The sequence below is a fragment of the Barbus barbus genome (assembly GCF_936440315.1).
Source record: "Barbus barbus genome assembly, chromosome: 11".
Taxonomy (NCBI): domain Eukaryota; kingdom Metazoa; phylum Chordata; class Actinopteri; order Cypriniformes; family Cyprinidae; genus Barbus; species Barbus barbus.
The window spans coordinates 12669131-12695411 of record NC_136739.1 but is presented as its reverse complement, the minus strand read 5'-3'; the positions used below and the strand labels follow the sequence as shown (position 1 = coordinate 12695411).

At 37.0% G+C, this 26281-nt stretch overlaps 1 protein-coding gene across 6 annotated transcripts in view; it reads left to right on the top strand.

The window, feature by feature from the left end:
* The first annotated feature begins 5884 nt into the window (after positions 1 to 5884).
* LOC306876626 (plakophilin-4-like) overlaps positions 5885 to 26281 on the top strand; it is a 120389-nt gene continuing 99992 nt past the window's right edge. For 3 of the 6 annotated variants that reach the window (XR_013784844.1, XM_079427942.1, XM_079427941.1), the window contains exon 1: positions 5885 to 6039. The gene's annotated coding sequence lies outside the window, so the exon portion shown is untranslated. The remainder of the gene's footprint in view (positions 6040 to 26281) is intronic. The other 3 variants (XM_079427945.1, XM_079427944.1, XM_079427946.1) reach the window with 2 other exon arrangements.

Here is a 26281-nt window from a genome sequence, read left to right as displayed (position 1 = left end):
ATGTCCTTCAATCCTAACCACACTGAAGCCGGATCACTGGAAGAGAATTTGTTCCTGAGCTTGTCAGAATAATTCCTCTTTGCCACTCTGATCTCCTTTTCCAGTGTGTATTTGGCCTGTTTGTACAATACTTTATCCCCCTTTCTGTGAGCATCTTCTTTGGCCTGACGGAGCTGTCTGAGTTTGGCAGTGAACCATGGTTTGTCATTGTTGTAGAATAGATGAGTCCTGGTAGGAATGCACATGTCCTCACAGAAACTGATATAAGATGTTACAGTCTCTGTGAGCTCGTCCAGGTCATTTGCCGCAGCTTCAAAAACAGTCCAATCAGTCAGGTCGAAACAGGCTTGTAGATCCCACTCTGTTTCGTTAGTCCATCTTTTAACAGATCTTAATACAGGCTTCGCAGACTTAAGTTTCTGCCTGTAGGATGGAATAAGATGAACCAAACAGTGATCAGAGAGTCCTAAAGCTGCTCGTGGAACCGAGTGATATGCGTCCTTTATTGTTGTGTAACAGTGATCCAATATATTACTGTCTCTGGTGGGGCATGTGATGTGCTGTCTGTATTTTGGCAGTTCACGGGAGAGATTTGCTTTATTAAAGTCCCCGAGAATGATTAAAACAGAGTCCGGGTGTTGTTGTTCACTCTCTGTGATCAGATCAGCGAGTTTCTGTAGAGCTGTGCTCACGTGCGCTTGCGGTGGAATGTAAACACTCACGAGAATGAACGAGCAGAACTCCCGCGGCGAATAGAACGGCTTGCAGTTAATGAAGAGCGTTTCTAGATCTGAGCAGCACATCTTCTTTAACACAGTTACATCTGTACACCACCTCTCATTGATGTAAAAGCATGTCCCGCCGCCACGCGATTTCCCCGTTGATTCTGTGTCCCGATCTGCTCTGATCAGCTGGTAATTAGGCAGATGAATCGCGCTGTCCGGTATGTCGCCATTCAACCAGTTTTCCGTGAAACATAGAGCAGCAGAGTTAGAAAAGTCCTTGTTTGTCCGGGAGAGCAGAAGGAGTTCGTCCGTTTTGTTGGGTAGAGAGCGGAGATTCGCCAGATGGATGCTAGGTAACGCCGTTCTAAATCCGCGCTGACGAAGTTTCACGAGCGCGCCGGCTCTCTTTCCCCGTCTGCGCCTCCTGTAGCGTTTGACCAGAGCTACGGCTCCGCCAACTACAATGTCCAGCAAAACGTCCGAAAAATCAAAAACCGGCAGAAGATTTTGTGGTGTGTTCTGCCGAATGTTCAGCAGATCATCCCTGGTAAAGCTGATCTTATTTGAAAAACAAAAAACAGGAAAAACAAACAAAAACAATACAAACACTGAGGAGCAACGCACAATAGCTGCCATCAGCAGCGCCATTTTAGATAGAAAGTAGCTTACATATGCAATAAAGTGAGCCACAAAAACGATGTCCACACTTTTGTAAATTTGTCCCCAAATGTTAAAAGTGCTTGTGTTTTTAAACAAAGATTTGAAAATGCAGTTTTAGCATTCACAGGTGTGCTACCTGGCTATATTGAGTCTGTGATGCTCCTGGAACCACAGTCTCAAAACACTCCTTTACTTATTCACCTGAGCTGCATCCAACACCTTCTGCACCTGAAATACACACACACTCATTTTAGTCGGTTTTACTTTCATAATGTGACATAAAAGTCAAAGATATTCAATATTAAATAAATAAGTAAATAGCGATGGTGGACATGATTTTATCCATCTGGAACTGACTGAACAGTGAATAATGGAACAGACATAAATGTGAAACAATGGCAGTACTCAGATTTGGGAAAGTTTTAATAGTCACTGCGATTGCGACAGGATACACAATGTACTGCATACCACCAACTGTATACTGTGTGCGGTAGAGTTTGTACAGTACTGTCATTGGAACTATATTTTAACCAGCTAATACAATCCAAAGTGTGGAAAAATTAATTTAGATTCTGTTACAGATGTGCGATCCAAAATTTGCAGACTTGTCAAAATCCACAGATACATACAACAGGGTAAAACAAGGGTAAATAATGACAGTGTTTTTACAAGATGGAGAAACTGTGTTTCCTCACAGCGGGTAAGCTAAATTTTTATTTAAAAGTATTCCTAATATGTTGGACCTTTTATAAAAAAGTAGCCTATTTTTACCTGTTCAGACATGCCTTCACTTTTATAGACCCGTTTGTGATGTTAAGTTGGGGGACAGGTTGCACACGTGCACAGGTTGTTTGAAACATGCTTTATTTTTGAAGTTCCACTAGATGGCACTGGTAGTGCAGAAACTGCCTACCCTACCTTTAACATGTAGGGGTAATCACATTAAAAATCAAATTTGACTTGACCTGTACAGGACATATAAGAGGTCTTTCTCCCTGCATCACAGAAACTGTTTTTGAATAGGTGTTTGTGGGGATTTTTTATGTTTCAGTGTAAAATGATTGTAAGCTTGGAAGAATGGACAGGTCTTGTTAAGCTCCCTTGAAAGAATTATATTACAGGCACAACTAAACATGAAGGTAAATAACTTAAATGTCTTTACAAATAAATGTCTTTGTTTGCTTTGAAAATTACTTTGTTCCAATGAATATGCACCTTATATCTAATATTTTCTTAATTTATTGCATTATTAATAATGTTTTAGTGCAGCATTTCTCATTGGGTGCGATACTTCCCTCTAGTATTGGCAATCAATGACAAGCATTTTAAATGTAATAAATTCATACAAAATATATATACACAATATTACTATATATCTCGTATTATATACGATAACCCAGACTTGTCATAGTGCTTGCATATTGTTACTCTTTTGTTGGTTTTGATTGCTTCTATTGTCCTCATTTGTAAGTCGCTTTGGATAAAATAAATGTAAATGTAATAATAATAATAATATACTATTGGTAGAGATGGTTAGGTACCTGGATAATGGATGGGGGGACCTGGTCAAAAAGTCTCTTTACAGTTTTAAGTGATGTCTTTCTCTTATCTGTACAACCAAAAATGACTGAGTATTTTAAGATCTTTCATTTTAAATTACTTTGGATGTTCATAGCACCTTCGCTGACTCCAAACGGTTAAGAACTCTCATAAAGGATGATTGCTGGACCAGTCTGAATTATTCATTTATAAATGTATTTTAATTGTGGCAGCCATATCACGCTGCAGCCCAAGACTGGTTGCCCACTGAAGCTAAGCAGGGTTGAGCCTGGCCAGTACCTGGATGGGAGACCTCCTGGGAAAACTAGGTTGCTGCTGGAAGAGGTGTTAATGAGGCCAGCAGGGGGTGCTAACCCTGTGGACTGTGTGGGTCCTAACGCCCCAGTATAGTAAGGGGGACACTATACTGTAAAAAGCACCGTCTTTCAGATGAGTCGTTAAACCGAGGTCCTGACTCTCTGTGGTCATTAAAAATCCCAGGATGTCCTTCGAAAAAGAGTAGGGGTGTAACCCCGGCATCCTGGCCAAATTTGCCCATTGGCCTCTGACCATCATGGCCTCCTAATCATCCCCATACACTGATTGGCTGAATCACTCTGTCTCCTCTCCACCAATAAGCTGGTGTGTGGTGGGCGTTCTGGCGCAATATGGGTGCCGTCGCATCATCCAGGTGGATACTGCACATTGGTGGTGGATGAGGAGACCCCCCCCCTCCATGTAAAGTGTTTTTAGTACCCAGGAAAGCGCTATATAAATGTAACAGATTATTAATTATTTATCTATCAAAAATTGAACACAAATAAAAAATGGAATCTATTTTATAGGAGATGTGTCAAGCATTATCAAAGAAAATGGACTCTGCCTGCAAAACTAGCCAAAATACCCTTTTCTGCACTGTAACAAAGGCATGGCAAAAGGTGCAACACATTCATTACCTTCTGTTGAGAGAGCAGAGAGGAAAGTCATTTGGCCTCTAGCATGTCCTGTAGTTGCTCATATTGGACCACTTTACATTTTGAGTGTCCCAGATCCACTTGTATTCTGTGTGGCAACTTTTCTATGTGATTAAAAAAAAAAAAACACACACACACACACACACACATTACAATAAGCAAAGGAGTGTGCATGTAATTAATACATGGTTAAATGTAGTCAATTACATGTCAGTCGATACATAGTTTATATCTGAATTTATATTTATAGTCTGTGCACAGAACAACACTAAACTGTAGAATTCATGTATGTCTGTACAGAAGTGGCACTGCAGGCAGTGATACCCTTATAGATACACACTTTTCTGCAGCTCACATTTGCTGAGGGGAATGAATGACAGATGGTGCTGACTGATAATTCTCTGGATAAAATGTTAAAGTCTGATCACAGCTGCTTACCTTTGTCTTCAGAGCAGTGGTTTGTGACAAAAGAACAAACATCTCTGCTACACATCTGTGAATAATTCAGGAGAACAAAATGCAAATATGATTACAAATATAGTCTTTGTATAAATGTAAATCAATACAATGTGACAGGTTTAAAATACAATCAGTATTCCGGATTTTTTATTTTTTTTTGTAACTGCACAGACATTATCAGAATTTGAACTTAACTGAGCTGGATAACACTAACTTTTTGCAACATCAACACTCTTACTAAACTGGATCGAATCAACATTGAACAGATTTGAGCTGAATAACGACACTATTGCCTAGTATATAGCTATTACTGAACTTGTTTATGGAGTCTGTAATATTGATAGCTATTGAACAGAAATTAAACAACACCTAACTAAATTGAACTGATGGCACAACTGTCGCTGCTTTACAGCTAAAATTCAAGTAGTTTCTTAACTGATGAATTTCTTAACACTGTTAATAATGTGAAGTTGTTAATGATACAATCTGTATTGTATAAAGCGCTGTGTAACTAACAAATTGTGACTTGACTTGATAAGTGACTTAAGCCCCTTTCACACTGCACGTTGGTCACGGAAAATTGCCGGAGTGCCTTCTGTGTGAACGCATACACGTCCCGGGATTAATTCCGGGATCAATTCCGGGTTGGGGACCTAGTAACATTGCCGGGTTCAGTCCCGGAACGAGCGCTGTGTGAGCAAAAGCCAGAACCAATGTAAAGGCTGATGATGCGCGTTTATCATGCGACTATTTTACCGGGTGTTTTGAAGGCAGATCAAAGTTCACACGACGAAAAATGTGTAAACTGGAATGAAGCAGTGATCAGGGAGCTCCTCATTATCCGCGCTGAAGCTGAAATCGTTCGCCAGTTTAGTGAAATGGTGCGTGGCGCATTATACACATCACATGAAATGTCACGCGTCTTTACGGGATCTTTACGGGTTGTGTGTGAACGCATGCACAGATTCCGGAAAATCCCTGACAGTGTGAATGAACCAAAATCAAACGATCCCGGGATGATTCCCGGAACACATTGTATTTTAACAGCTTCAAACAATACAGAAAAGACCATGATTGTTTATATCCCTTTCGACTGTCCAAATTAACTAAATATCATTTACAATATTTTTTCTGAATAGCTTTACACAAACAGTGTCCAGCTGACAGTATTATCCACGATGTAAAGTGATTAATTTACCGAATTAATTTACAGAAATTATGTAAATCTAACGTTTTTCTTTTTAAACATCTTAAAATCTTTCTTTGAGTTTGTCGAAGTACTAGTAACTACAAGGAAGAAAATAACTTAAAACAGCACACCTAATCCCTAACAAAGAATAAAAGCATAAAAACTACCTTAATGGTTCTGTTGCTAAGACTGTTACTTGTGCATCCCGCGTAACCACGGAAACAGTTTTCTCCTCTCCTATTGGCCAATTCAACAACACAGCCGACCAACCAAGCTTCCGCTATACCCGGTGTGGGCCAATGGCGTGCGAGGTTTAAATTCCAGGGTGCGCTGACGTCATTCGTATTCCGTTTGTCCGGAGTGCGGCGCAGCTCCTGGAGTATGGCAGTGGATTCACGGAACTAACAAATGAGCTCCGACAGAGTGGAATACTTCTTCTCCACGAGCTTTGATATTTAAACATATTGGCTGGATTAAACAAGTGCTCCGAAAGGTAATGAGAACGCATAATTATTCGTATTTTGACAATCTAAAGTGCGACTTTATTTAATGCGGAAAGTTTGAGCTGGCTACTCAACGTTAGAGTTAACGTTAGGCGAAAGAACTACGAGTTTTTAATCAAATGATTTTTTTTTTTTTACGGCTGGAGATGGAGGTCAGTGCATGCGGGGGAGGATATTAAGTTAATGCTATCTTAATCTGTCTCCTGTGACTTATCTCAGTTAGCCCACACACAGACCTTTCATTAAGAGAGTCCATTCTGTGTAGCCTGTACTAGATGTTACTCGTCTGTTTTGTATTTCTCAGTCAGAGTGCACGTGTTCGTGTGTATGAATATCTGTTTGCTGAAGGTGAGTGGATGGTGTTTGTGAGTTGGGCCAGGTGAGCACTGTGCAGGAATTCCGGGAATGTGTGGGTTTCAGGGGCGGAGCTAAAAAAAAAAAAAGAGTCTTACTTAATATACTTTAATACTCTGGTATTGTGACCATAACATGGTCCATAAATAAGAAAGGTTTTCTTTTTAACGTCTAGGTGCGGGTCAGCCTGTCCTGTATGCCAACTGTGGCTTGTTTCTTGTTTAATCCAGTTTCTCATCTCCTGTACTGTCCACTTTGCATCTCACAGACCACCCCAGATTTATACAATTTAAATCTAAGGAAATGCTGGAGCAGATAGTGACACTTAAAGGGGTGTCGGCTAAGGGATGACAGTTGTTGACCGACAGTGAAAACCACACTTGTATATGACTTTGTTTCAGTAGTCTATGTTTTATATGCCCCCCCCCCCCCCCCCCCCCACCACCACACACACACAAAATGTGTTTGTATGTGAGTAAACCGCTTATGCCATTTAAGGTGGAAATCCCTGCCATTGGCACTTATGTATTTTCAGCAATTAATGCACCCTGCAGATGATGTGTAATTGTTTATTATTATTATTATTATTAACATTTTAACAATGATTAGCACAGAGCAAATCTAGGTTACGATTACGTGATGTTTTCCATGCTACGCCATCACAAAAGCTTGTCATTTGAATGCAGTGTTTCCCCTGCCATTTATATTTGGGGGGTTTGTGTGATTTTTTTTCCAAGACATGTTCCTGGATCAACATCTTTTGTTGATCCTGGATCAACGTTACTGTCCAAAAATACAAACTTAACCCAATCCCTACCCCTAAACCTAACCCTACCCATAATTTATTCCTAAAATCAGTGGGAAATGATAGCTGATTAACAAGGGTGTAGAATCACTTAACCCTGATCATAAGCCTAAAACTGCAATTTCTGGAAAAGTCATCCCCTCAATTCTGATTGGTTGATTTGAATGTTGTTCCAGGATCAACAAGGATGTTTATCCAGGAACATTTTGTACTTGGTGAAATCATGTTCACCATATTAGGGGGCGCCCTGCCCCCCTTGAAGGTCAAGTTAATTTTATTTTCTCTATAGCACCAGATCACAACAGAAGTCATTTAAAGTTACCTTTCCTATAAAAAGTTATAGTCATTTAAACGTACCTTTCCTACCTTTCCTAAATTGTCGTGGCCTAATGGTTAGAGAGTCGGACTCGTAATCCAAAGGTTGCGGGTTCGAGTCTCAGGCCGGCAGGGATTTAACGATGTGCAATTTGACAATCGCGTATTTAGCAAAAACCAACAGTGCGTGTGCGCATTTAGTGTGTTCTTTCACTGCATGATTCAGTCTATTAAAATGCATTAAGAAAGATTGCAAAATTTAAGATATGGGGGCAGAAAATGTATATATTTACGTTTCATGCTGTTTTTTCTTCAAAAATAAGCATGAATACAAATGTGATATTGATTTTATACAAGAGTTCAATAAACAAGTTAATATTAAAAGAGACTTCCATTTTAGACTCCATATTGCCTGTTTTTGCTCCATTTCGCCGACAAAAAATAATTCCAAACCACTACAGCACTGAGCAACATGACAGTGCTTCGTTCCTGAATGAATCAACCGTTAAATGATTCGGTTCAGTCGCAATGACTCACTTATTAACAGTGACTTTCTGCCACCTACTGGTGGTTTTAATTTCACTTTTAAAGTCTATTTTCATTTTTAAAATAATTTTAAATATCAGTATCCAATGTTTTATGTTTAAAATGTCAAACAATTATGCATTTGTAACTGGTTAAAGCACTCCATGTCCCTCTGAGCGGCATTAAATATTGTGTAAATGCATCTAAATGCCACTTCAGATGTAACTTCTGCAAAGATTCATTTTGATGATACTGGTTTAATTTGTTTGGTAACAGCCTAAATGTGTATTATCTTAATTGACTGATTAAATGTAACAATTTGACTCAAAAGATGTACACTTTTAGAAAAAAATTTAAAGGTAAAAATCAATTTAAACTTAAATGAAAAGATTAAGTAATCACTGATGTGAACTGACCACACAGAATATGAAGAATATCAAAAACTGCAGCTGTCCACGGTAGTCAGATATCAGCACAATAACAAACTCTGCGAAATATCGTCTAATTATCGTTATCGAAAAAATCCCCAAAAATATAGAGCTATCCTTTTTTTTCTTCTCAATATCGCACACCCCTAGCTGGGTCTTTTAATATTACAATCTCCACTGATCATAGATTTCTATTTACAGTGTCATTTTGCAGTGTTGAGCAATGTAGCGATCAGATCACGCATATCTGTTGATTTTAAATATAGTCTAATCACAATACACTATATAGCCATTGTCTTTAGCTTATGTATATGGTGATTTCGTCAGATTATGTCACGGTTGTAAATCTTGATATTTTAGTGGTGCAGAGCAGCAGCTTGGAAATGGTTTGGAAGTGACTACTGGTCAACGTGCATAATGGGTCATGTTTCAGTCACTGAATTTCATGTTTCGTTGATAGCAAAAAAACTTAATGAGAACAGCTTCAATGGGAATTTGGCTTTATACAGGAGAGAAGCAAACAGATGAAAAGGGGTCATACTAGGCAAAATGCAAATACGACACAATGCCATAATGAATGCTATATGCAATAATGCTAGTGGCATACTACATTTACATTACATTTAGTCATTTAGCAGACGCTTTTATCCAAAGCGACTTACAAATGAGGACAATACAAGCAATCAAAACCAACAAAAGAGCAACGACATACAAGTGCTATGACAAGTCTTGGTTAGCCTAACGCAGTACACATAGCAAGGTTGTTTTTTGTTTAGAAAATGAGTAGATAGAATATAGAAAAAAGAAACCTAGTGTTAGTTTTTCAAGAAAAGCGACCACAATCATTAAATTATAATGTAATTATTAATTAATTATAATTAAATAAGCGATTTTGCATACTACATCATCTAGCACCATTTAGTAACTTTTCACGTGGGCATTAGCTACTTTCCATTGAAAATAGTTGGCAACAGTGTGCCAGAGTTTTGTCAGTGTTGAGTTGTAGCCTACACACTAGTGAATCCTCTCGTTATGACAAAGATAGCATAGACACAATGTTAATAAGAGATTATTGTGCAGTGTAGAGCTTCAGTGATTAAAACGTAATTTGTGAGATTGCAATGAACTAAGATAAGTGACAGCTTTTTAGTAGGGCAGTGCTTTCTTGGCTCTCAAAAAAAAAAAAAAAGCATTTACACAGGAAAGGTTATTTAAAATATACATATATTTTATTAATGATACAGAATTTAAATTTTAATTACAGAAATGACATGCATCTCCTTTTAATCAATTATTTTGTTTGCATACAAGATTTTAATGCTACTTAAAATGTGTTTTGGTGTAGCCAAGTTTTATTTATTTATTTATCTTTTTTGGTCTACACAATTCTATTGTTCTGAAAACAGGACTGACCACATGAATCAGAGTGTGCTTCTGTTGTTGACTTGCTAACAGGATTTCTGGCTGCATGTCATGTGTGGCTGTGTAAATGGATCTAGTAATCTTGGCTGGCGTCCATGCCTTCATAAGCTATTGAGGAATCCCTTCAGAATGATGTGACTTCAACATGATCTTAATGTGGACAGCTTATGTTTAGTGTTGTATTTGTGTTGTTTTTGTAGTGAACTGGCTAGAAACTAAAATAAGAATTCAGTACTATGGACACACATGAGTAGCAAAATTAAATTGTTTGCTTATGTGCATCAATCGGACCGTATACATTGAGAAATGTTGTGGCAGGTGAAACGCCTTTGGTTAATGGCATTTAACCAAAAAAAAACAGAAATAAACCAACAGCTTGAGGCTCTCTGCACTGGACGTGACAAAGTGACTGTTCAAATCATTTTGTGTCAGTACTAAGGGTGTATAATATTGACAAAAAAAAGAAAAATATCTCAGTATTTTCTGGGATTGTATCGATAAAGATAATTAGACAATATTTTGCTGAGTGTGTTATTGTGCTGATATGTTAAGGACTGCCGTGGACAGCTGACTCCTATAGTCTTTGATATTCTTCATATTCTGTGTGGTCAATTCACAGCAGTGATATAAATTAATCTTTTCCAATAAGTTTAAATTGATTTTAACCTTTTGTGGGCATTTTTTCCTTTTGTAAAGCCATTTTTTTTTCTAAACGTGTGCATCTTTTGAGTCAAATTCTTACATTTAATCAATCAATTATAATAATACATTTAGGCTGTTACTAAACAAATGAAATCAGTATCAAGAATTCATATTTTAATTTTTTTCACACTTTAATTTTCTACAACACTGAGAAGATGTGTATCTTTAACAAAGTTTTGTCTTTGCATGAGTTTTTGTCGTTTGCTGTTTCACCAGAATTGGGCCTTGTTTACTGTGCTCTCGGATTTGTTGTGTTTTCCCAGAGTATTTGATTTTGGCTTATTTTGTCGATCAGCATGACTCTTGTCGATCTCCTTGGTGCCGCCTTTACTGTGGAAGCCGAAATGAGTCCATATTTCAGCTCTTTACGCTGTGGGGGCCAGTAGCTATAGACCTAACTCTTTTGTCCTCCATCATGGCAATGTTATTAGTTAGCTAGTAATGCTATAAATCGTGGTGCACTATGATTGTTTATTTTATTAATACAGTGAAGACTATTTAAAGTTTTTGCATTTGATTACTTTTCTGTAATAATTCTGCTGCTGGACAGACCTTCCTGAATAATATTGTTAACTTTATTTGTGCCTTTGTTCCGTTTTATTTATTTGTCTTATTGTGGTAATTAATTTCTTTGTTTTATTACTGACGGTTTACTTTTCCTTTTAATAAGGTTTTTCTTACATTACAGGCTAGTATTAGTTTTTTTTTTTTGCTATGATCTCCAGTTTTGTGTCGAGGTATCTATAAATTTGGCATCATAACAACCTTGATTCCAGCATAAAAAATTTTGGTTGCCAGCCCAAGCCCTGCTCTAGTTTTTCTTTTCCAGTCATGCTTCTCTCATATTCTGTGTCATGTGAGTGATGTCAGGCTTATCGGGAGAGTGTTATTAAATAGGTCTTCCACTTTAGTTTTAATATGTTTGTACTGTTCAGAGTAAAGTTGCAAGACAATAAATCAATGATGAAAGTAAACTAATTTCATTATGGATTAGTTGGATATATGTATGTGCATGACAAAACGTCTGTCATTTAAAAGAGATCCAGCTCATAATGTAATTTGTACTAGAACTTTACTATACTAGTTGCACAGGTTTTTGGGCCACTAAACTAAAGTAATTTGTTTGTGAATTGGATTACGCTAATTTTGCTGTGTTTGTTTGATTTCGTGTGCAGTCCACATGAACTCGAAAGACGTGTTTTCTTAGTATTATTAACAAGCTTCAAGCTTATAAATTATTATTATTGTCGGTGCTAATGCCGGTGGAAATTAGATTCAAAACATTTTGTGATCATATCACTGAAAATGTATACAGGTGCAGTCAAATATATATGTGACCACATGATGTTTGTAGTGGAATTGCAGGACAGGCATGGACAGCAGTGAAGCACAGCATGCTTGCCACTAGTGTTGTCACGATACTGGAATTTCTAACTTCGAAACGATACCTTGAAAAATATCGATATTCGATACCATTTTCGATACCACGGAGAAAAAAACTGCCACAATATTAAGGGGGTAATTTTTTTAAATTTAAACATACCTGCAAACTTGTCGCTTTTCGTTAAATTAAATTTTTTCTGGATTCCGTTTTTTTCTGTTTGAATTTTTCTGGACTCTTTTTTTTTTTTTTTATGCTCAAATTAAATGCTATTAATCTAAAAGCATGTCTAATTCATTAAAATCATGAAAATTATACAATTTAACATTTAATTTATTAAAAGTGTAACAAAAATGATACGTTTAGGGCCGTATGAAATGTTTTATTTTTTTCTCACCTTATGTTTTATTGTTACCAAATTCTGTTTTTTAGCATGTCTATTATTTGAATGCATACAAACAATTTGTATTTATTCTTACAGTAGTCTTATGAAATGTGTTTTCCCCCTCAGAAATTCTGTGTTGTGTATTTAAATTTTACTGGATATCAGATGAAGGCATAAAATAATTTTAATTCATTTATATTTGAATGAATGAAATTTAAACATTTACATTTTTGACAAATGAAGGGGATTTACTATTAAAATTAAAATATTTTGTGATTATTTATTTAAAAAAAATTAACAGTAGTAGTATTATGTACATTCTACTAAATAATAGTAATATAGCCTATTTCTGGCACACGGTCTTTAATAGGCTTTAATAGGCCAAGTTAAACCGAACTTTTATTTTGACGGGTTGCCGTGAATACCTTTAAAGTTCTGTGTGTGTATGATATGACGCTAGTTTTACTCAAATTAAATGGTAAAATGCTCGTAAAGTGCCTTTCAGATCAGTTCTGGAGATATTGTTGATGTATTTATGTCCTCATTGAGACGGCAGACGCTGAAATCACCGCGAGCGCCACATTAGTAAACAAAACCGCACGTGCAGCACATTCACACAGAGACGCGCAGAACATGCAGGATTCATATTTAAATCGACTTTTGCAGCTTAATATTTACAGATACTAGTCCATATCGCGATTTGATTTAAGTGTAATGACCTACTTTTGATTAATTCATCCAAACTGGATGACAAATTCCGTGACATTCCGCGTTAAACTGTAAATTCCGTTTAAATAAAATAATCCGACGTCACGAACAGAGCAAGGCGAGCATTTGTGCTTATAAAACTTAAACTTTTTTATTTATTTTTGAAATGACCGATCGTTTCGCTAGATAAGACCCTTATTCATCGTCTGGTATCGTTTAAAGCCCTTTGAAGCTGCACTGAAACTGTCATTTGGACCTTGAACCGTTTGGGTCCCATTGAAGCAGGGCTCGACAGTGCGAGCATTTCACTCGCATTTGCGACTAAAACTAGATGTGTGCGAACTGGAAAATGTATTTAGGAGCGCAAGTGCGAATACAAAACAGCCTAACTTATACAGTAGCCTATAACAAACGTATTAATTTATTCTGTTTATTTATGGAAAAATTGCGATGCAGCCTCATATGATTACTTTAGAACTTTAAAAAGGCAACGGTTTAATTTAAATGAGCGAGTTAAAGTGAAGGCGCGCTGAATGACGCACATTCGCCCCTAGAGGGCGCTGCCGTTACCCCGGTAACCCAGTAAACAAATCAGCTGCACTATTTTCCTAAAACTGTGTAAATAATGTTTCACACTCAGTCATTTAGATATTTATATTCGCTTTAATCTTCACAATAGCCTCAAATAATTCTTACTTAAAGACTTAATGAGCTATTTATTTTCAAACATTTTTTCTAAGCTAAAACATGGCCCATCCACTGATCTATAATAGAGAACAGTGGGCCTATCTATATATCAACGACTGATTCGTTATTATTGTTCAGTAACACAAGTTACATTAGTTAACATGAAAAAAAAACAATGACTGCATTTATTAATAATGCTATCTTAATTTCAACTTTTAATAATACATTATAAAATCAAAAGTTGTCTTAATATAATTCAATGGAGCTAACATTAACTAGCATAGTTGTATTTTTTATTAATCAACATTAACAAAGAATATTAACTACTGCAACAATTAGCTATTGCACATTTTTAGTTAATGTTAACCTGCTTTAACTAATGTTAATAAATGGGACCTTACTTACCTATTGTTCTTTCGTTCATTTGAACAATCTTTTGCTCTCTAATCTTGAAACACTTGTTTACTTTATATTTTTATGTATTTTTTATAAAAGTCTTTTAGTAAATTATCTTTAATAAAGTTATTTAACCTGTTAGGAGGACAACACTTTTTTTCACTTAGAAATTATATATTGTGATTTATAAACAAAAACATATACCGTGACAAAAGCTTCAATGATTATTGTGAAAATTTTATACCGACACAGTTTAATAGGATTATAACTAATTACATAATTAGCCTATTAAATAGTGTCTGAAGTAAAAATATTTAAAAACCTTGTGTACTTTCTGTATTCTGATAAATTAAATAATGGTGCTTGTAAATGTCTCTTTGTATCCCCTTATTAAGCTAAAACACCTAATTAGAAAAATTTGCATTGCGCCCCTAAATGTTTTTAATGCGCTCCTAAATTTTTTGACTTAGGAGCACATGTGCTCCTTGGGGAATAGGTAAGCGTCAAGCCCTGCATTGAAGTCCATTATGTGGAGAAATGTTTTCATCAAAAACCTTAATTTCTTTTCGACTGAAGAAAGAAAGACATGGACATCTTGGATGACATGGGGGTGAGTAAATTATCAGCAAAAGTTTTTTTAAAAGTGAACTAATCCTTTAACCAGAGCGAAGGAGACGAGTGCGGTCACGTGTGGTGCTTGTCCACGTGCCTTTGGAGAGAAGTGAAAGTGACCGCTCGGCTAGTATCGGTGTATCGATACTTCGGGAAATTAATATTGGTACCGTTCAGATATTTCAGTATCGATATTTATCGAAATATCGATATTTTTGACAACACTACTTGCCACCCACTCACTTAACAGGAGATGTTTTGCTGTGTTGTACCAAACACGCAGATTATGACTGAAATTGCAGTTGCTCTTTCTATCCTTTTTCTATTGTGTTCTGTCCCATTTGTTCCTAGGCTACATAACATTTTACTGAAAAAGTTTAGCATAGTGGTATAGACTACAAAGAGAGGTGTGTGTGTGTGTGTGTGTAAGGGTGTTCTTTTTTTGTAGGGAAAGAGTAAAATAAATAAAATCATTGTTGTAGACACATAATAAAATGGCTAAGTGAAATGATAAAATACATTTACATTTAGTCATTTGGCAGACGCTTTTATCCAAAGCGACTTACAATTGGGGAATACACAAAGCGATTAATCTTGAAGAGGCAATCAGACAGAGGAAGTGCTCGTAACACCAAGTCTCAGTCATTGTTCAAATAAGTACAAGCTAGTAAGTGGAGAGAAAGATAGAGGGAAAGTTTTTTTTTGTTTTGTTTTTTTTTTAGTTTAGGATGAAGTCAAGTACTGCCGAAAGAGATGAGTTTTCAATTGTTGCTTGAAGATTGCCAGGGATCAGGCGTATTTATAAAGTTGTAACTTTTAGTTTTAGTTACTTTTTCTTATTTGTAAGTCACTTTGGACAAAAGCGTCTGCTAAATGACAAAAGTAAAGTAAAAGCCATGTAGTGTCTGAATCATGTCTGTACTCTTTTTGTTATTTAACAAAGATGAGAAATATCACCTCAAAAAGCTGACGTTAGATACCATAATGTGTAACACTAAAATTGAGGCCATTGTGTCAGATTACTTAGTGAATGAGTGTGATTAAGGAGTGCGTTTATGTGAGGTGTGTCTCAGTGAAGTTTCAAGAGAATGCAAGTTGTGGAAACACTCCTTTATGTACTGAATGACACGGCTTCCTGTGTAAGGTGACTGCAGGCCCTGCCCATGAAAGGTTAAGCACTATATGATGGCTCTGTGTCAGCCTCGCACAGAATGCTCCAGCTTGCAGTCTTTCCACAGAGGGAAGAACAGAGAGAACGGTAAGACCTGCTCTGAGCCGGGAAATTAGGGGGGAATCTTTTAACATTTTACTCAGAACATGTAAAAAGATGTTTTGTGTTGAACCCTGCTGTGTTTATTCTAGTTTTTGAGTATGCGTGTGCATACATGTTGGGTTTCTCTTTCTCTCTGCCTCTCTTTTTTTCTCCTTTTTTTTTTTTTTTTTTAAGCGTGTTGTGTCTGATGCAAACTGGAACATTTAGAGCTGGGATCCATTCCAAAGCCACTGAGTGTGTGAGACAAAGTTGAATGTTTTCAGCTGTTCCTCCTTCAGTATTTCTTTTCCTCATTCTGTCCTGTGGAAAGTCAAACCTTTGCAAATTCTAATGAGTGCTCCATATCACAGTCTAGAGGCATTACCCCTCATCTCAACCTTCACATCCTCACCTCAGAGGAATTTAAGACATTTTGCTCATTATTGGATTGCTACTGACACACATTTCTGGATTTGTGGATCAAACAAATGATGGCCTTCAGGTAATTAATCTTTCCAAACATCAGTGTGCGTGTGTCCTCTAAAGCTTTGTTCTTGTGGTTGCTGCTACAGTAATGCTGGTTCTCTGGACATGTGACAATTCAGTAGAAAAGAATAGGCCTATAACATTTTTTTATTTATTTATTTGTTATTTATTTTATTTTATTGAAGTTGGAAAATGGATTGACTTTGTGTAAGGAGAGCTGAAAGGCAAAAGCTGACTGCAAATATTATAATGTTTCACTTTTATATGGCAATATGCTATTTGAGAGAAGCAGTTAAGCATTGTGTGCCTGTGGGAATGTTTTCCTGTGAGTGTTTTTGTGAAGGATCCATTTAAAAAGCGTTGAGTTCAGATGCAATTTTAAGTCCGGATACCATAAATGCTCATGGCTAATGGTTGACTGATATGATTTTTTTTTTTGACAGCTAATAGGATATATATATATATATATATTGCCCCCATTTTTCATGAGCTGAACTCAAAGATCTAAGACTTTTTCTATAAAGGCCTATTTCTCTCAAATATTGTTCACAAATCACCGAAAACCGTGCATTATCATGATGCAACATGAGGTAGATGGTCGTGGATGAATGGCACAACAACGGGCCTCAGGATCTCGTCACAGTATCTCTGTGCATTCAAAATGCCATCAATAAAATGCACCTGTGTTCGTTGTCCATAGCATACGCCTGCCCATAATCCCACCGCCACCATGGACCACTCGATACACAACGTTGACATCAGCAAACCGGTCACCCACACGATGCCATACACACTGTCTGCCATCTGCCCTGTACAGTGAAAACCGGGATTCATCCGTGAAGAGAACACCTCTCTAAAGTGCCAGACGCCATCGAATGTGAGCATTTGCCCACTCAAGTCGGTTACGATGACGAACTGCAGTCAGGTCGAGACCCCGATGAGGAATGAACAACGATGAACTGCAGTCAGGTCGAGACCCCGATGAGGACGACGAGCATGCAGATGAGCTTCCCTGAGACGGTTTCTTTGTCTAATCAGTATCTTAATATGCCACACCTGTGAGGTGGATGGATTATCTCAGCAAAGGAGAAGTGCCTACTAACACAGATTTAGACAGATTTGTGAACAATATTTGAGAGAAATAGGCCTTTTGTGTATATAGAAAAAGTCTTAGATCTTTGAGTTCAGCTCATGAAAAATGGGGGCAAAAACAAAAGTGTTGCGTTTATAATTTTGTTCAGTGTATATCATTACTATTTTTCCACAAGTAAAGAAGTAATTATACTATAACCAACAGGGCTCTCATTCCAGTCTCTGCACACTTGGAATCATATTTTTTTTAAAGCCTGGGACACACTGCACAATTTTTGGCATTTCTAGCCAAAAGATTGGCATCATGAAACAATCGTGGCGATTTCTGTGATCGTGTCTCCTAATCGTTGCTCTTATGTCGTACAGTGAGAGAGGTTCAAAGACAGCCGTTGTTATCTTGCGACCAAAGATGGCCTACAATCATTTTCTGACAGTGTCAGAAATTCAGCATGATCATCGCACAGTGTGTTTGCTGCTACGACCCACGTTTACTGACCAGCCAATAAAACTGCAACATGAAATCAACGCGACATGGCGCTAAAACATAAAACTGCTCACCTCAAACTCTTTTAACTTCCTCTTTCACCTCTTCCTCTTTTTTTCAGCACACATAAAAACTACAACTTCCAAAGTGTGCTTCGTTTACCTAGCACATGCTAATTGTTTTATTCTTCAATACTAACTTGAGTCGTAACGTAGAAGTCGATAGATGTCATCATTACACAGTCAACATGCATGTCATACCCAAGTTTATTAGATCCATGTCGCACACTGTGATTTGTAATGATCTTATAGGATTGCTAAAATCATGCAGTCTGTAGAAAGCTTAAAAGACCAGGTAACAGTGTATATGATATTAATATGACATAATGGTCAACTGAATATAGTGCAGCATTGTTTGAAATCAAGGATTTAAAATTTGTCACTTGTGTGTGTCCAGTAACAGCAGAACTGTCTTGTTTGCATCTAACTGACCTTACAACAGGGGTTACTTAAAGGTGCACTAAGCGATTTTTCAACGTTATTCACCTGTCAAAAAGAAACAACGCAACTTCGGCGTCCGATTCGAGCCCTTCCCGCTCCTTGAGTTCTCTCCATCGATGGAAAGCTGCTCTGATATTTACGCAGGCCTTACCTCTTGCCTGATTGTAACCCTTATCGCATGCAGCGGGCGGTAGAGTCGTCGCGCAGCTACAGATTTCTCTCGTAATTCGGGGGCGTTTTGTGCAGTTGGGTCTCAGCGATTACACGCGGAACATAAATACAAACTGAAAAACCTGTGAAATCCAAGTTGAAAGGTTCTGGGAATGTTTAACATCTGTATTTATTTGATTGTTTTACAATTGTTTTGTTTTCTTTCTCTGCAAGCACTTTATTTTTCACTGATATTAAGCAGATGTAATTTTTAGTTCAGATCAAATGTTATGAGTCTTATGACATTGTATGTCACAATTATAAACTTAAACTATTAACCTTTTAAAGTAGAAACTATAAATATATATTTTTCTTTTTATAAAATACATTTTATACATAAATTTAACTGAAGAATCATGCAAACACTTGAATATTTCCCCCTTTACATGTACTGCACAAAAAGTGGTTCAATAATGTTGAATGTTATAGGGACTGATTATTGCAAATGCAGATCCCAGTGTGTTCTGGTTAAACTATTTTTATTTATTTATGTTTTGCTAAGGTTTGCATATGGTGGTTCTTAATGACAGCTTACCTAAAAAAAAAATATATCCTATACCTAAAAATAAGAGAAATCCCAATATATCGCCTTGCTTACTGTATCGCAATGTATCGCAACTATATTGTATCACAACCCCTGTATCGTGATACGTATCGTATTGCCACATTCTTGCCAATACACAGTCCTACCCACGACCTTCGGGTTACAAGTCCAACTCTTTGTCCATTAGGCCATGACTGCCCTGGTTTACATCTTAAACAATGGCACTAAAATATTTTTGAGATATGTCAGTTCAAGATTCTTTCAGTTAAAACAGCCCAGCAGACGTGCATTTTAGTCTGGGATTTAGCGTAAATCTGGTCTGTGAAATCTGGGGCATATACAATAGTAGAAGATGAGAAAAGAAGGGGAATTCTACACAAGTGTCAAGAAGTCAGACAGACATAACATCCTAAACATTTACATTAATGCACAGAAGAAAAAACAAGTGTAACAGATGCTTTATTGATGCAAATGGATAAATTGTGTGTTTGTTTCTATAAAAGTAATCCGCTTGTTAAGTCTGATGTCACATGTCACCACTTCTGGGTCCAAACACTCTATCAGATGCCACAAGAAAGCAGCAAACGGTGCAAATATGCACTCACAATGTGATTTATTACTACAGAAAAATTATAATCCTAGCCTTTATCTCCATACCAAAATCCCAGATGGCCAGACAATGATTCATCTTCTATAAATCATTAAATATTTGTGTCTGGGATGCTGTGAGCATGGAAACCGTAGGGTTTTTAAATATTTTACTTGGGCTAAATGTGTAATATGAATAAATACTCATACACAGCTGCTGAGTAGTATTCTCAAGTGAAACTAGTAGAGGCATGGACCTGGAAACAGCATTCCTTACGTCACGACTTAACAAGCGAATATGATTTGCTTCGAAGCAGCTTAATAATAAAAAGAAAAATAGGATAATCAACCATGGAAACTTCTTCAATTATGCGTCAAATAAATTTCTGCTGTATTTCTGCTATGGGTCACCATACTTGGCTGAATGTCACTTCATTTCATATGTGGTTTCCTGTTTCCACCTGTATCTGCTGACCACTTCTGATCTAATAACAAAAAATGCATGTTAGTGCCAGGTGTGTGTGTGTAATATCTATATGCTGAATATAATATGTAAAATGCAATAGGAAAATTGTGTTGGTCTTGAACATGGCAAATGTCTGATTTTACTAGAAAATTTAAATAGGGCCATTTTACTAAATAGTCATGCACTGCCATTAAATCATTATTTTGAAGATATCTGAAAATAAGTGACAGCTTTTTAAATTTTTTAATGTATGTAATCTGACAGAGCATATGTGTCTAAAATAATTCTGCTTAACTTGTGTTAACTGATGTCTTAGAAGTCAGAGCTATGAAGTTAGAGTGATGCCTAAAAGATTTGCATAAGAGTTGTGAAAGCGTGCATAACACTGTAAGCATAAATTAAATTTGCATGCGCAAGAGAAGCTTTGTAAATATGTAAACCGCGTTTCAAGTGCAAGAAAAAAATATTTGCAGCATTTGACTGTTATTCGTAAGTATTGTGAAACTGCAACTTCATGTTAACGCAAAATATGATCTGCATTCTTCTGACTTCCATTATTCCGTGCTTACACTTGGCACGTTTTTTGGCCAAAATACAGTCAAAAGCACTGCAAATGATTGCAGTGATTTGCAAACAAAAACAACAGTTTAAAGAACTGCAACCAATCTGTATGTGTAAAAAAAAAAAAGTCAAATGTCTAAATGACTTGTTTATGTAGAGCGAAAAGTTCCCGAAATAATCTGATATGTACAGCACCGTCTTTCTTTTAATATGTGCTTACAGTTTTGGCACGATGGGCTCTATGTATGGGACGTAGCCTACGTATTTCCGGTTAAATCTCAGGCCGCTTACAAGCTTCCAGTCTGTATTCAACCATAGCATGAATGCGTTACCAGCTATCTTTTGTCAGTGAACGATGAATATATACTAATATTTATAACTTGTATTGTTAGAATATAACACAGTAAGTACACCATAGTAGGGGTGGGCGATATGGGAATAATATCATATCACAATTTTTTTTAGAAATATCACGATTTTATCACGATTCTTTGTCATGTTAGTTTTACTATTTTGGTTTTACAAGTTGTCTGAGCATTACAGCCAAACTAGAAAGACAAAGATGCATGGCAGATATTTAGGCCAAAGTGGGCGAAGATAAAAAATATGTCATTATTTTATCTTTCTTATTAAAAAAATAAGAACAAAGATACACATAATATACAAATAAAACAAACAGTGCTTTATTTTCAGGTACAATAGGTATATTTAGCAGTATAAAAATAAAGAAGGTGTATAGTATAGTAAGTATAAAAATAAAACACTAGATAGACTGATTCCTAAAGCAACTGTATTAAAGTTTTTCAGTCAAGAATAGTGAGTGATTTTTCTCTTTGCGTTTTGTTTTGTTAACGTTAAATGAATAGTTCCCCCAAAAATAAATATTCTGTCATCTGTCTGTCAATTCTGTCATAATGTTTTATTTTTATACCATCATTTACTCAAAAGTTGTTTTAAACCTGAATGGGTTTCTTTCTTCTGCTGAACATAAATGCTATTTTGAAGAAGGTGGAAAACCAAACAGTTGCTGGTCCACAGTGACTTCCATATGATTTTTCTTTCCTACCATCAAAGTAAATGTGGACCAGCAACTGTTTGGTTACCCTCATTCTTCAAAATATCTTATTTTGGGTTCAGCACAAGAAATTAATAGAAGTTTGGGACAACATGTGAGTGAGTAAATAATGACAGAAATAAAATTTTAGGGTGAACTATCCCTTTAATGACAGTCGACAGCATGTTTAGTGTCCTGTCCCTTTAAGACCTGCACACATCTAATATACAGGTCCTTCTCAAAAAATTAGCATATTGTGATAAAGTTCATTATTTTCTGTAATGTACTGATAAACATTAGACTTTCATATATTTTAGATTCATTACAACACAACTGAAGTAGTTCAAGCCTTTTATTGTTTTAATATTGATGATTTTGGCATACAGCTCATGAAAACCCAAAATTCCTATCTCAAAAAATTAGCATATTTCATCCGACCAATAAAAGAATGGCCATTATGTTCATTTATGCACTCAATACTTGGTCGGGAATCCTTTTGCAGAAATGACTGCTTCAATGCGGCGTGGCATGGAGGCAATCAGCCTGTGGCACTGCTGAGGTGTTATGGAGGCCCAGGATGCTTCGATAGCGGCCTTAAGCTCATCCAGAGTGTTGGGTCTTGCGTCTCTCAACTTTCTCTTCACAATATCCCACAGATTCTCTATGGGGTTCAGGTCAGGAGAGTTGGCAGGCCAATTGAGCACAGTAATACCATGGTCAGTAAACCATTTACCAGTGGTTTTGGCACTGTGAGCAGGTGCCAGGTCGTGCTGAAAAATGAAATCTTCATCTCCATAAATCTTTTCAGCAGATGGAAGCATGAAGTGCTCCAAAATCTCCTGATAGCTAGCTGCATTGACCCTGCCCTTGATAAAACACAGTGGACCAACACCAGCAGCTGACATGGCACCCCAGACCATCACTGACTGTGGGTACTTGACACTGGACTTCAGGCATTTTGGCATTTCCCTCTCCCCAGTCTTCCTCCAGACTCTGGCACCTTGATTTCCGAATGACATGCAAAATTTGCTTTCATCCGAAAAAAGTACTTTGGACCACTGAGCAACAGTCCAGTGCTGCTTCTCTGTAGCCCAGGTCAGGCGCTTCTGCCGCTGTTTCTGGTTCAAAAGTGGCTTGACCTGGGGAATGCGACACCTGTAGCCCATTTCCTGCACACGCCTGTACACGGTGGCTCTGCATGTTTCTACTCCAGACTCAGTCCACTGCTTCCGCAGGTCCCCCAAGGTCTGGAATCGGTCCTTCTCCACAATCTTCCTCAGGGTCCAGTCACCTCTTCTAGTTGTGCTGCGTTTTCTGCCACACTTTTTCCTTCCCACAGAGGTGCCTTGATACAGCACTCTGGGAACAGCCTATTCGTTCAGAAATTTCTTTCTGTGTCTTACCCTCTTGCTTGAGGGTGTCAATGATGGCCTTCTGGACAGCAGTCAGGTCGGCAGTCTTACCCATGATTGCGGTTTTGAGTAATGAACCAGGCTGGGAGTTTTTAAAAGCCTCAGGAATCTTTTGCAGGTGTTTAGAGTTAATTAGTTGATTCAGATGATTAGGTTAATAGCTCGTTTAGAGAACCTTTTCATGATATGCTAATTTTTTTCATGAGCTGTATGCCAAAATCATCAATATTAAAACAATAAAAGGCTTGAACTACTTCAGTTGTGTTGTAATGAATCTAAAATATATGAAAGTCTAATGTTTATCAGTACATTACAGAAAATAATGAACTTTATCACAATATGCTAATTTTTTGAGAAGGACCTGTACAGGCACGCATCCGTTTCTCTCTTAACAATTTACTTTCAGTTTAGAGATAACCAACTGAGTCTGTATACCTTGTGTGTTTTGACAGTATTAGCGCAAAAGATAAGTTAGTTGAGTAATCAGGCGCTGTTAGACAGGCTTTTTAGTGCGCGTGCTTCAGGTGTATGCGCTCAGAAAAAGCGCACATCAGACCAGTGCGCGAATGAAACATTTAACCAGCATGGCTTGTATGCAAACAATGTACTTTTGCGATCGCGAATAAGTGCAGTGTCCTGTCAGAATAACTCTACTGCTGTATGTCCTGTTGTACAGAATATAGAGACGGCGGCGCCAGAACTGTATTTGACAATGTGTGCTGCAGCACGATACTACAATACTTCTTCAAAAGCAGATCGTGGAGACATTTTTATCGTCCACGATCAAAAATCTACATATCGCACACCCCTACACCATAGTAATATAATACAAAGCTTATTTAACAAAGAGTTCCATAAAGTTTAAACCTCCGTGAGGGTGGCTTGTCCCTCTATTGCTGTGTCCCGTTTTGTCCCAGCAACATCCCCTGGATGAAGGAAATCGCAATAAGTGGTTCTACTTCAGGTAAGACCTAACAATTTACTATATTACCGAGCACATTGTATGCCTATTGTGAACAGGGTCAGTGCTGAACTTCTTAGCTGGTAAAACATCTATGTGTTGAATCACCCAATAATAAAATGTGACATTCTGTAGTTTTTTTTTGTCTCATATTCATCTTTTAATCATATTTGTAAATGTCTTGACTCCAGAGTCAACAGAGCAATTTTGTATTTGCTGTTCCAATACTTTTGGAGGGCACTGTATATTGAATACTGTTTCTTGCTCACAGGTGTAATCTAAACATGTAAATATAATGAACATTGATACCATGCAAATATAAGTAACTTTGATAGTGTAATGTTTATGTAAAATACTAATACATTAAATATTAATAACTGTGATAGTGTAATGGTCTTTTTTTTTTAAACTTCTGCCTCTTGAAGGACTGATAGGTGAGGCAGCTCACTGGTGACACCAAAGTGTTTTCCTGAGAAAAAAACCAAAACAAAGTTACAGACAGGGTAAATTGACCATACAAATGTTGCATACATTATGAAAAGTACCATATCCACTATAATTGTTCTTTTTCTCCAAGGCCTAATCATATAGGCATGTTATATATTATGAATATAGCAAGATACGAAAAAATAATGTTACAATATTAGACTGTGATACATTTACAGTCTACTCCTACCTTATTGTCTCAGTGAGTCTTGCAAACAGGACCACCATCCCACTGACAGGCCCTGGCTTGACTCTCTAGGCATACCAATGGGGCATGTTAACTTTATAATCAAAGTTTATTAATTATATATGTCCTTCATTAAAGTATTTGATAATTCTCATACACTTACCATTATTCAAGGTTTGTGCCAACTCTGCTCCGTTTCAGTGCAGTTATGTACAGGAGGAACAATCTGTGCAGATAATTAAATTGGATTACATACTGAATTCAGATGCATTTTGAATTACTTTCAGTTGCATTTTAAATTGTTACATTGTAAATTAACTTATGAAGAATTAATAATCTGTATAATATTACAAACACAATACACTGTTCAGTAATATTTAAAAGGATTTCCCTATCCCTTAACCATTTCTGATCTTGTTTGCTTTTTTAACTGAACAGCTTCACCATGTTTGTGTTAGAAAACTGCTATATTAAATGTAAACAATCAATTCAAGCTTCAGGGTACAGATAATAAAATAATTGAACATAAACAGTGCCCTCCATTAGTATTGGAACAGTAAAGACAAAATTGCCCTGTTGGCTGTGGAGTCAAGACATTTGCAAATATGATTAAACGATGAATATTAGACCAAACTACAGAATGTCACATTTTATTATTAGCCGTTTCAACACAAACCAAATGAAAAGAACAGCACTTTTAGAGTTCATCCCACTCATTGATGTGAGCACAAGTATTGGGACAGTTGAACATAAGGCAAATATAAAAGATTAAAAGCTATTATTTAGTTGCAGATCCATTGCGCACAATCACAGCAGTGAGTCTGTGACCCATAGGCATCACCAGACTCTTCATTCATCCTTTGAAATGCTTTTCTCAGCCTTTAATGCAGCCAGTTCCAATTGTTGCTTGTTTTGGGGAGTTTCTGCCTTTACTATCCTCTTCAGCTGGTGAAATTCATGTTCAATCGATTTTAAATCTGAAGATTGACTTGGGCAATCTAAGACTTTCCATTTCTTTGCCCTTATAAATTCCTTGACTGAACTGGCAGGGTGTTTTGGGTCATTGTCCTGATGCAATATGAAGCACTTCCCAATGAATCTGGTGGCATTTTCTTGAATATTGGTAGGCAAGATGGTTTTGTACCCTTCCAAATTCATTCTGCTACTGTCATCATACATTAAGTCATCAGTAAAGTTGAGAGGGCCTGTTCCAGAGGCAGCCATGCATG